The following is a 12,784-nucleotide window of genomic DNA, read 5'->3' as shown; positions in this document are numbered from 1 at the left end:
CATGCATGCTATGTGCATGCCTGGTGCCTGAGGAGGCCAGCAGAGGGCTTTTGATCCCCTGGAACTGGAGTTACAGTCACTTGGGTACTGGGAACAGGCCAGGAGTCCTCTGAAAAGGCAAAAACTCTTAACCACTGAGCTGGCTCTTCAGGCCGTCAGAGCTGCATCTCTTTGACAACCACCTGTCGGTTTCCAGCATGGCACTTCTCTGGAGATTTTTAGGGGTAATTCAGACTCTCAGAAACTTTTGCTTTCTGTAGTTCAAAGCCCTGCAAGAGCTGTTACTGCACTGCCATGCCGTGTGGCTTTTGGTCTTGGTCACCCTTGGCTGCCAGCGTCTATGTGGGGCTCTGTCACAGAGGATGTGGCTTGCCCTGCCTCACCCTGCAATAGGAGTGCAGCATCTTTTCCCTCCTGTGGGCAGGCCTCAGGTCTGCCCTGGGCTGGAGGGTGATGTCCCTCTGGAAGCTTTATCCACAGCAAGGTCCACAGGTTCCTGTGCCCAGGGAGGGTCCTGGATCGCAGTGTGTTAAGTATGTCTACTGAACCCAGTGGCATGCAACATAGGAGTTCAGGGAGCCTTGTTGGCTGCTGGAAGGAGGAAACAGCTTGTCGGTGTGTATTGGTGCAGCAAGCCAGACTCTTTAGGGGTATGGCCGAACATTAATTTCACTAATATAGTTGGAAATACTGCCATGTGCCCTTTCTGGTGGGAAATCTAGAGAGGAACGATGGGTAGGGTTTCCATGCTCCCCATGCTTACCTGGTCTTGCTGGCAGTGCCTTCTCATTTGGGCCCCCTGTGGGACTGTTGCAGCCTGATGTCTTGTTACTGCCTGTGGCCTTCTGGATCTCTGGACTTTTCCTTCCTTTAATCTGGGGTGGGAGACCCAGTGGTTGGTCTTTGCTCTGGGCCAGGGTATCACCGTCTCCTAAAGCAAGATGGGAACTCATGAGTGGAAAAACTGTCAGCCATGTCTTTTCTGGCTTAGCTGACAGCTGTTCAGAATAATGGCTCTGTTTGTCCTCCGCTTTGTCCCCCCCTTTCCAGGCCTGCTAAGGGACAGTGAAATTGCTCTTGGCTAGAACAGGGATCCTTCTTTGAGGAACTGCCCAGAGTGAGGAGGAATGGAGAAGTGGTAACCATAACTGTTGTCACCTCATAGAAGGGAGCCAGAGATGGGAACAAGCCTGATTGTGCAGTCCAGTCTGAACTCAAAGTGGTCTCTCTGCTTCAGTTTCCCAAATGCTAGGATCTCAGGCCTATGCTGGATACCCAGCTGGATACAGATTTCTGATGACAAAGCATTTTTCTAGACAAAGGGATCATGTTCCCTTCTCAAGGTGTGTTGGGTACAAAGTACAGCTGCCTATTGATTCAGGATAGCCTGGATACTCACATCCTCAGATGCACTTAGTCACTTATGTAAAACTAGCATTTACTTATAACCTACATGCATCCCCTCGTATACTGTCTCTAGGTTCCTTATAATAGCGGATACAATGTAAATGATATGCAAATAGCTGTTATATTGTACTGTTTAGGGGAGAATAACAAAAAAAGTAAATGAAGGGGGGTGTTTAGTACACTTGATTCTCCCCCCCCCAATATTTTGATTTGTAGGTGGTTGAATCTGTGGATGTAGAGTGAGCACATTGATTTGGAGGGCCAACCATACCACCCTCCAGATGGTAGACAGAGGGCCACAGAACTGATAAGAAAAACCTCCAGAAAGCAGTTCTGAGCCCTTCATTCCCCATTCTCTCTTCTCAAATGCAGCAGGGACTGTTCTAGGAAGACAGAACCTGGGGGCTTCACCTAAAAAAAGTCTGGTTTGTCTTTTAGAGATAATGGCCTTTATTTCATATTTGTCACAATTGTTGCATTAAAAGCTGGCTTCATGTGGAATCTCGAAATTTTCACAGGGTGTTTATTTATTACAAAAGGAAGTAATACTGACCATCTCCTTAGAGTTCTGGCTGTCCTGGAACTCACTATGTAGACCAGGGGGGGCCTTGAACTCACAGGGATGCACCTACCTGCCTCTGCCACCCCAGTGCTGGGTTTAAAGGTATGAGCCACCACCACCATGCTTGATGGAAGAAGTATTTTCACAGTGGAGAAATCTGGCAGACACTACCTTTGATCCAATACAGGTTAGTGTCACTTCCTATGGAATACATTATCATTGATGTCATAAGAAACTGACTTGGAAACCTGATGTACCCGGGAGCAACTGTCATTCTAGCACTTGGGAAGTAAAAACAGGAGGATCAGGAGTTCTAGCTCATCCTCAGATACACAGTGAGTGTGGAGGCAGTTTGGGCTATATTTCTATGTGCAATTCCATCTCAAAACAAAACAAAACAAAACAAACAAACAAACAAACAAACAAAAAAACCCAAACCAAGCTGGGCAGTGGTGGTGCACACTTTTAATCTCAGTACTCAGGAGGCAGAGGCAGGTATAGCTCTATGAGTTTGAGGACATCCTGATCTACAGCGGGAGTTCCAGGACAGCCAGGGCTATTACACAGAGAAGCCCTACCTCAAGAAACGAAACCAAAACCAAGCCAAACAAACAAACAGTGCCAAAAACCAAAACAACAACAACAAAACTCAAACTACATCAAACCTAAACTATAGCAGCAACAACAACCCATAGGACAAGATCATCGCTGGAGAATTCTTACAAGTTAAAAGACTCTGAAGAAAGGTGACAACTAAATACTATGCATGGTCCTGAACTGAATTTTGATTTGGGGAAACAAGCAAGCAAAAACCCATAGAGAACATTGTTGGTTTAACTAACAAGTTTTGATTATAGATTTTATATTGGAAACCATTTCTGCACTAATGTAAACTTTCTTGATTGTGGCTGAGAGAATATTTTGCTGCTAGACTGTATAAGGTCTGCAACTTCTGCCCACATAGTGTGAGAATAAAATAAAACGTGTAAAGACATAGAAGCTGGCTTCACTTCTGGGGCATTAAAGGGGCAATGTTCTAAGGCTGAGCAAAGAAAATGGGACTGTTCAGCCTTTTTGGTCATGGGACAATCCCATCATCAGCTGTCAAAACCCTGCACCAGGTCTGTGGGGGAAATAGTGGAAAAGCTTGCCTCTTTGACACCTCCTTTTTTTCTGAGTTGGGCTATCAATGTCTTGGGGGCTGGCCTTGAACTTATGACCCTCCTTTGGGTCACACACTGAACTAAGTCACTCTGATTAATCAACGACTTCTTAGGCCAGCTTCTACCTGGTACAGTAGCCAAAGATGGGCTAGCTCTTGACTCAGCCCCTGGTGGGTGAATACAGTAGGTCAAAAGGAACGGAGGGCAGAACAGGGTGAGCAATGCATAGGTGCCCACCGGCCACTCCTGAGCCTGTCATCTTGCACGTCAGGAAGGCTCAGGAACTTTCTACATATGGCTCACCACATCCAATCTATTGACTGTATTAAAGTATACACTTTGACACACCCATGTGTATAACTTCTTTATTGTTTTTAAATATTTCTTAGTTTTTATTTTTTTGAGACAAGGTCTCTCTGTGTAGTTCTAGCTGTCCTGGAACTAGCTCTGTGCACCAGGCTGGTCTCAAACTCAGAGATCCTCCTGCCTCTGCCTCCCGAGAGCTGGGTGTGCCTTACAACACCTGACCCTATGGGCATAACTTCTAAATCATGACTTTCATGACTTTCTAAATCAATATAACAAGCTTAATGAATAAATACATATCCATAAAAGATTTGAAATGGGATTTCATTGCTTAAAAACAGGATTAGTAACAGGGCATGCAGCAAATTTTCAGTAAGTTTAGTGCTATTTTACATCTGTAACCAGAAAATATTATGGAGGGCTGAGTCAGTGAGTAAGTCATTTGTGAACTAGACACTGTTAGTTGTATTGAAGCATGTGGGTTAAGGCAGTTGCTGCCTGAACAACAGCCACCTTCAAGATGCTGGGGATGAACTAACCTCCCTGGAAGCCTCCTTTCTCTCCTCGGAGGACCCTTCTGTGTCTCGCCTTGTTTCCATTTAGAGTGAAGTTCCCTTGGGAGGCTGGAGGGAGAAAGGAACTACCTTGAGGTGAGAGTGTGTCCTGGCCACTGGCCACCGGGAGATGCACCGTTATCCCCCTTGTCCTTTCTAAGTACGGACGCTTCAGGGGAGGCCGCCATAAAGGCATGGCTTCTTCTGGTTCTGGATCTGATTCTGGGTGCTGAGCCCCTAGAAGGCAAAGAGAAAGCTAAGACATGATGCATCTAGTCTTCATGGCCACCCATCTCTTTCTTGCTTGCACAATGGGGTTTGGGTAAATCTGTGTCCATTCTGTGACTCCAGGGTGGGCCATGTGACTGAGCTTGGATTATAAGAGGACCTCGTTATCTTAGCCACAGTGGTAGGGCAGGGACATGACCCGAGCTAGACTGTCTGTCTTTCTCTTCCTCGCTTTCTCCCTCCCTCCCTCCCTCCCTCCCTCCCTCCCTCTCCTTCTTCCCTCCTTCTCCTCCTCTCTTCTTCTCTCCTTGGGTGATGCTGAGGAGGGAAGCACTTATCCTTGCAAGAATTCCAACAGAACAACCTCTTATAAAATTTCAGAAGTCGAAACTCTATGAGAAATCAGAGGCAGTTTCTGTTGATGTTTCTAGAAAACTCTAATTCCCTTAAATGGGGGTTATCTTTTGTCCCAGACTAACCAGTGAAGTCCCAGGAGTCCCAGGATCAAGAATCCCTGTTAAGCAAGGGCCCAGGAAAACAACTTAGTTAGGGCATTTCTCCTGTGACACAGGGTGAGGTGGGGGGTGGGGTGGCCACTCTCAAGCCTCGTCTAAGAGCTCTCTTGGGTCCAGTTGGATCTGTTCTCCTAGGTCATGCTTCCGTAGAAGTCTTCTTAGACAGAACAGATCTTTTTCCTGACAAGGATTGTTGAGATCATCTTTTATATAATGAAATGAAAATCAAAAAGACTCTCTTGGGCAAAACTTTTCTTTTTATAAAACAGAGGTCCAAATAGCCAAGCTTTTAGCTTGGCTGCTAGGAAATCAATTAAATAAATCGAATGTTTACCTAAAGTACTAACCTCACCCAAGTTGTGTTATAATATCAATTTCTCTGATCTTTTTAATCAAGGTTTTTGTCCTGGGTTGTTTTATGTCATCTTGACACAAGCTAGAGTCATCTAAAAGGAGGGAATCTTAATTGAGAAAATTCCTCCGTAAGATTCAGTAGTAAGGCATTTTCTTAATTAGTGATTGATGGGGAGGGCCCAGTCCATTGTGGGTGGTGCCATCCCTAGGCTGGTGGTCCTGGGATCTAGTTCCAGGTTGAGCAAGCCAGGGAGAGCAAGCCAGTAAGAAGTACCCCTCCATGGCCGCTGAATCCGCTTTGCCTCCAGGTTCCTGCTCTGTTTCAGTTGCTGCCTTGGCTGTATTCCCTCAATGAACTGTGACTCTGGGTATGTAAGCCTTATACTATCTATCTTTATACTATCGATGCTACACTGGAGTTATTTATGTACCCGACTGTCTACCTATGGATTTTGCTGCCTTTCCTTCGTTTGGAAAGACCTTCTTTTGACCCTGGGGATGACCTCAGATGACCTCAGCCATCACTTCTGGAGGGGTTGAACCGGCAGGGATCCCAACTTTTAACCCTTTCTGGCTTGACCGAGTTCCTCAGAAGTGGCAACAGCAGGGGACCTACCACTTCTGCAGGCCTTTTCTTTTGGGGGCTGTGGGGCATGGAAATGAATCTCCATTGGGATAATGAAGAGCTCCACTGGGGGTTCATGGGGTTTAAGCCGGCTCCTCAGGGGGTTGAAGGCTCTGGGTGGTTCTTCTGAAATAGGAGGTAACTTCAGAGCCTTTGGTGCCTGGAGAAAGTTTAAACAGGTATCAGAACTCTGCTGCCTGCGGAGGGCAAATGATGCCACATCTTACCACATTTCTCGTACAAATAGCCGCTAGGAGAAGCGAAGGTCCGGCTGGGAGCTGGGGCTGATTGGTCTGGTGTGTGTGGGTGTGCTGCTCTGATGTCCCCAGGGAGCTCCGTGTATGTCCCTCCTGTCTGATTCTTCTGAGTTTTATCAACATGATACATTTGAGAATCTTTGAGAGAGCCAGGCATGGAGGTCCACACCTGTAGTCCTAGCACTTGGGAAGTGGAGGCAGGAGGACCAGGAGTTCTAGAACACGTACAGGGAAACAGAAATTTCAAAGCCAGCCTGGGCTACATGAGACGCTGTCCCAAACACTCTCCTCTCTAACCGTCTCTATGGTGACTGGAGGAAATGTCAGGGATTGAAGAGACGTGCCAGGGATTTCTGTGTACTGAGAAAGGAGGACTCTTCAAACATGTTCAGAGGACAGCAAAGGAAACAAGGTACATAACATTGTTCGGCTTCAGATGAGAGGTGACAGGGGGCAGAGAATGGGACCGGTCATCTGTGTCTGCTCCCCTTTGGTAACTTCACTCTGTAGACCAGGCTGGCCTTGATCTCACAGAGATCCGCCTGCCTCTGCCTCTCGAGTGCTGGGATCAAAGGTGTGCAACACAAGGTCCGGCTGGCATCTCCTTTCCTATTAAGGCTGGATGCAGCAAACCAGTAGAAGGAACGGGTCCCAAAAGCAGTCCCTGCTCCCATGGTTAGGAGTCCCACAAGAGGACCAAGCTACACCACTGTAACAGAGATCAGTCCCATGCAGACTCCCTGATTGTCGATTCAGTCTCTGTGAGCTCTTATGAGCCAGGTTAGTTGGTTCTGTGGGTTTTCTTGTGGTGCCTTTGACCTCCCCCCCCCCCCGGCTCCTACACTTCCTTTCCCCCATCCTTCACAGGAGTACTAGGAGCTCCCTTTGGTAATTTTTAAGCCTCAATTTCTTCCTTACAAGAAGAGTGGTCATACCAACAATGATGCAAAGTTGGGAGATGTAAATGAATTAGTATGTGTAAAAACAATAGTGTTTGGAATATGGATTGCTTTTATGACTTGCAGTGTGTGTGTGTGTGTGTGTGTGTGTGTGTGTGTGGTCTGTCTGCATGTAGTGTGGTGTGTTTGTGTGTGGTGTATGGTATGTCTGTATGTATGGTGCATCTGTGTCTATGGTGTTGGTGGTGTGTGTGTTGATGAGGGTGAAGCCTGGGTGCATGTTAGACAAACACTTTACTACCGAGTTGCCTTCCCAGCCTCTGTTTCTTGAGATTAGGTTTCACTGTTTAATCCAGGCTGGCTTTGAACTCACAACTCTCCTGCCTTTGCCTTGTGGGTGAGTGCTGAGGTAACAGGCATGCACCATTACACTTGGAATCTAACATATGTGTTAGAGAATAGATTTCTTCCTGTTAGCATTTAACACCCAGTTGGCCCCAGCAGAAAAATATCTCAGCTTCTGATCATGCTGTCACATGACCATAACTGAAGAGTCACGTGTCAGCTTCAAACTCCTTTGGCTTGGTTTCTACTTCCTGTCCTCAAGCATACACACACACACACACACACACACACACACAGCCACATGTATAATATCGTGTGTGTGTGTGTGTGTGTGTGTGTGTCTTTGGGGGGAGAGATGCCCATAGGGGTAATACTCAAGCCTCCAGTTTCCAGTCATTCAGAAATTGCACAGCACATCGCTTTTTGCTTGTAACATTTAGAATTTAGTGCTAGGTTTCAGAGAATCTGATTCCAGAGGAAGAAAAATAGAAAAAAAAAAAATTTGCTGTTTTTCCCCAGTGCTCAAAGGAAGAAAAATCAGAAATCAGAAACACACATAAGCGTCCTAGATGCTTGGGGCTGATTGAATAAGGAAATTCTACACCATTTATGCAAAGTAATATTTATAATTCTGAGACATTAAGAGCATGATTAGCCAAACACACGCACATAAGATCTCTGTTCCTGGAGACCCTCCCTGTGCAGGTGCTGCCCACCAACAGCCCTGCTTTGAATACGGACCTTGTGGGTTCTGCTTCACAAGGGTCACATTGAGAGAGGTGGGTGGAACTCAGGCTTCTTGTGTGAGGGATGGCTGACAAGCCAAGCCTTAGTTTCTTTATTCTAATTAGAGATTGACACAGAGTTTTAACACAGTGGAAAATATTGCTTTCCTGTGTTAAATGAATGCACAGAATTCAAAGGAGTCCCTTTCTTCTGAGCCTGGCTTGGGTTGGGCCTGACTGGTGTGAGAGCTCAGGCCATGTATTCCTGTGGTGATGCTGGAGTTCAGGTCTCTCTTTACTCCTGGCCCAAAGGAATCTGGGAATACGGCTCAGACTCAGGACCACCCAGACAGTCCTGAACAGAATGAAAACAACGTCCCTTACTGGTACCAGCATTGCCTGGGCTACCTGTTCTCCTTCAGAGCCACCTCAGATGGCAGTGGCCTATCTATTCACATAGCGCCTACAGGGCAGAGCATTCTGGAGTTTCTATATGTCTTATCTATCATCAATGCTTCCCAAATGCCAAAGTCCCATACAGAATTGTGAGGCAGGGCCAGGCCAGAGATGGCCAGAATAATTTTTATTATTGAAATTATTTATTTATTTTTATTTCTTGTGCATTGATGTTTTATTTTCATGTATGTCTGTGTGAGGGTGTCAGATCTCCTGAAACTGGAATTAGAGATGGTTGTGAGCTGCCATGTAGGTGCTGGGAATTGAACTTGGGTCCTCTGGAAGTACAGCCAGTGCTCTTAATCACTGAGCCATCTCTTCAGGCCCTGGTCAGAGTTATTTTAAGGAAGAAGGTGTTCTTCACTTCTAAAATTTTCATCACATTTATTTATTTAATATATGAGTGAGCATCTGCCACTGTGTGCACGTGGACATCAGAGGACAATTTATGGGAGTTAGCATCCTAATTCTAATGCATGAGTCCCAGGAATGGAGTCAGGTTGTCATGTTTGGTGGCAAGAATTTTCAGGATGCCCATCTTTCTGGCCCTCTTCTTGACTTTTTCTTTTTTGGTTTTTTGAGATAGGGTTTCTCTGTATTGCTTTGGAGCCTGTTCTGGAATTTGCTTTGTAGATCAGGCTGGCCTCAAACTCACAGAAATCCACCTGCCTCTGCCTCCCGAGTGCTGGGATTAAAGGCGTGCACCACCAACACCTGGCTAACTTTTTCTTTCTTTCTCTTTAAGATTTACTTATTTATTATACAGTGTTCTGACTACATGTGTGCCTGCAGGCCAGAAGAGGGCATCAGATCTCATTACAGATAGTTGTGAGCCACCATGTGATTGCTGGGAATTGAATGCTTTCTGGAGGAACAGTCTGTGCACTTAACCTCTGAGCCATCTCTCATAATCTTGACAAATTACCCTCTGTTTGCAAAGGTGTCAGAGCCTCAACTGAACGAACATTGCTAGAGTTGGTTTCCCTAGCATTTTTAATTGGTAGTGAACCAGTCGCTTACAGGCTCAAGTTCTGTCCTTACTTGTTTAGAGAAATTCCCTGTCCCCTAACAGAACAGTGTTCTGCTCTGAGGAATGATGAGGGGGCTGCCAAAACTCTATGATTTCCAACAGTAAATTGCTACAGCACTTCATTCCAACTCTGCCTCATGAGCTCAGAGACATCCTTGTGAGTCACTTAATTTCTAGAATGGGATTAAACACACATACACACACACACACACACTCACATGCATGAACACATACAGACATCACACACAGACATACATACACATATGCACACACATACACTTGCACACACACGCACACAGAGACCACATTCAGATTCAGACACATGCACATACACAGATACATACATGTGTGCGCACACATGCACATACATATTCTCTCTCTCCTACCTTCTTTTTCTTTGTTTCTGCAAGGGTTCTTTGTTCTGAGCCAGTGGCAGATGCTATGGGAGGGAAAAGGCATCTTTCAACAGGAGGCTCCTGTGACAAGCAGCGGCCTCTGGCCCTGTGGTGTTTTATGTTCCCTTGTTTATCTGTAGAAACAGGTAGGAATGAAAACTTATCAGTTGCAGGTATAGGGTGAACTACTGAGCTTTAACTCTTGTTATTTTTTCTTTCTTTTCTTAGAAACTTATTTTTAACTGGGTATTGGTGGCACACACCTTCAGACCCAGTACTTGGGAGGCAGAGGCAGGCAGATCTCTGTGAGTTTGAGGCCAGCCTGGTCTACAGAGTGAGTTCCAGGACAGGTTCCAAAGCAATACAGAGAAACCTTGTCTGGAAAAATCAAACAAAACACCCCCCCCCGCAAAACAAAACAAACAAACAAACTTGTTTTTAACTGTGTGTGTGTGTGTGTGTGTATGTGTGTGTGTACACAATATATGCCTGCAGAGGCTGGAGGTATTAGATCCCTTGGAGCCAGTTATAGCAGTTGAGATTTTTGTGAATAATCCAGTGTGGGTGGGAACTGAACTGGGGTCCTCTGGAAGAACAGCAAGTACTTTTAACCATCGAGCCACCTCCCTAGTCCTCTGTTTTATTTTTTGGGCAGCTTTTCATACTGTAGCCCAGGGATCCATAACCTGAGTGCTCAGATCACAGTATCCACCACCATCCCTAACCTGAGTGCTCAGATGGCAGAATACACCGCCATCCCTAACCTGAGTGCCTTTCTGGGTATAGAATAAATATATAATCAAATGCATATACATGAATAGAAAATAGAAGTTTTATGCTAATTTGGCTGATGAGAAGGAAACCAGGGAGAGTGTGGGATACTGAGTGGCAATGGCTCTGCCATGGCAGGCAGGGGGCCCTCAGTCTCACAATCTAGTATCTTGCTGGCTGGGTCAGGTGGTGTTGAGAATAACTGCAATAATAATAACACAAGTGTATTGAGAACTACATGTGGGGAGGAGATTGTGCACCGTGTTTTACATGTATTAACCCATGCAATCCCCAGGGTAGTCTCAAAGTGGTGTCGTTCTCATTCCACAGAGTGGGAAAAGGCCTCAGCAAAATTAAACAAGCCTAAGATCATAACTAGTAAGTGGGGGACAATTGAAACTCTTCATGTGCTTCAGCACTAGGCAAAGAGCAGTCCCCAGAGTCTCATTCCCACATTAACTGGCCTCTGCTTGCTATCTTCCAAGGTGAGAGGCAAGAAGGGGCATTTGCTGAGCCTGTGTTCTCAGGCGAACTCTACATCAGATCAACATAGACCTCCTGCTTCTGACACTGAGACCTGCATTTCTACCTGGGAAGGTACCACCGTAGAATGTGAGGAGGGTTTTGTCACTAGGAAGCTGAGGATGACCGATGCGGGCGCACCCAAGGGCCTTCCTGGAGGCTTGCTGTGTCTTTTCATTGTGACTTTTCTCTGAAGCGTGGACACCAAGGTGGCTCTCTGTCAATGCGTCCTAGGGAACGACAGACACACAGTCTTGTAAACATGAAGGAATTAAGCGGCTCTCTGTAAGTCAGGCCTTGTGGACCCATGGGTGAAATCCCTGCAGCACAGGAAAACAAACATTGTCATAGCAGCATGCCCTCTAACACTGTTATTACTATGAAACGTGTAACTACTGACCAAAGAGGGAATGACACACAGCTATGTCTGACACACAATGCTTTACAGAAAGAAGAAAAAAAAAATCAGGGTGAAGTGCTTAAATCATGGTCTTACATCACAAAATCTCTTCCCCTCTGCAGTGTGGTTCTTTTCCTTGCCTCTGCTCTCCTTGACATGTGACCTTGTGAAGCCAAACAAGAGCATCCAAGATAGGAACAGATACTGTCTCTGTTGCCCTGAGCAACTGCTAACACACACCACACACACACACATCTCTCTCACATCCCCCACATCCCCACCCTATACACCACACACACACACACACACACACACACACACACACATGCATCTTTCTCACACTCCTGATCCTTTACACTACAGATACACTCTCTCACACCCTCCCACTCCTACACAGCATACATACATCTCTGTCTCGTATACACACCCCATCCCCACTCCAACACATACACACCACATATATCTCTCTCACACATCCCACATCCCCACACTACAGACACACATCTTTCTCATACCCCCATTCCCACACATCACAGACACACATACACACACACCATACACAGCACACATCTCTCTCTCTCTCTCTCTCACACACACACACACACGCACACACACACACACACAGTCTCAGCATTTAGAAAGTTCTTCTACATTTTAATTTACAACTCCATCCTGTAGAGAGTTCATTTCAGAGGCTGGAAACTAAGTTCTTAGTCTGTTACAACTAGTAAGAAACATAGGCCAAGTCTAAAGCCACAAGCCTAGGTCAGGGAGGATTTGTCTTAGCACTGTGATGAGCCAGGAGATGGACAGAGTGGAACTGGCCACTTCACCCCAGAGCCTCTGAAAGCACTCCCTGTCCAAAGCATACTGTGACTTCCCAGATGGGGTACCTGTGGGCAGCATTTCCCAGGTGTGTTAACCTGCAGAAGATCCCTTTAAAAGAAGCATCTGGCAATGTCAGGGTTCCTTGGGTGACAGTGTAGGAAACTGTATCCAGAGTCAAAGTTCTCTTCTCTGGAGTCTCAAGAAACAGAGAAGGGAGGGAGACTCCTCTCTGAAGTCAAGAGGAACAGAGAGAACCCTGAGAAACGGTACCTCGGCCTGGCTTTCATCTTCCTGCCATGGCTGCTTCCTGAGTGGCGGCAGGTGAGTCCACTGACTGCTGTGGTGCTGGGTGGCAGGGCCCTGGTCCACACAGGCATCAGTCCAAGCTTCCCCTTCATCCAGGTCCTGTTGATCTGCAGAGGTGACAGGTGGGTCAGCTGGG

The sequence above is a fragment of the Phodopus roborovskii genome, unplaced genomic scaffold (genome assembly GCF_943737965.1).
Source record: "Phodopus roborovskii unplaced genomic scaffold, PHOROB, whole genome shotgun sequence".
NCBI classification, from domain to species: domain Eukaryota; kingdom Metazoa; phylum Chordata; class Mammalia; order Rodentia; family Cricetidae; genus Phodopus; species Phodopus roborovskii.
The sequence above is the reverse complement of the archived record's forward strand: the minus strand, read 5'-3'. Positions refer to the sequence as shown.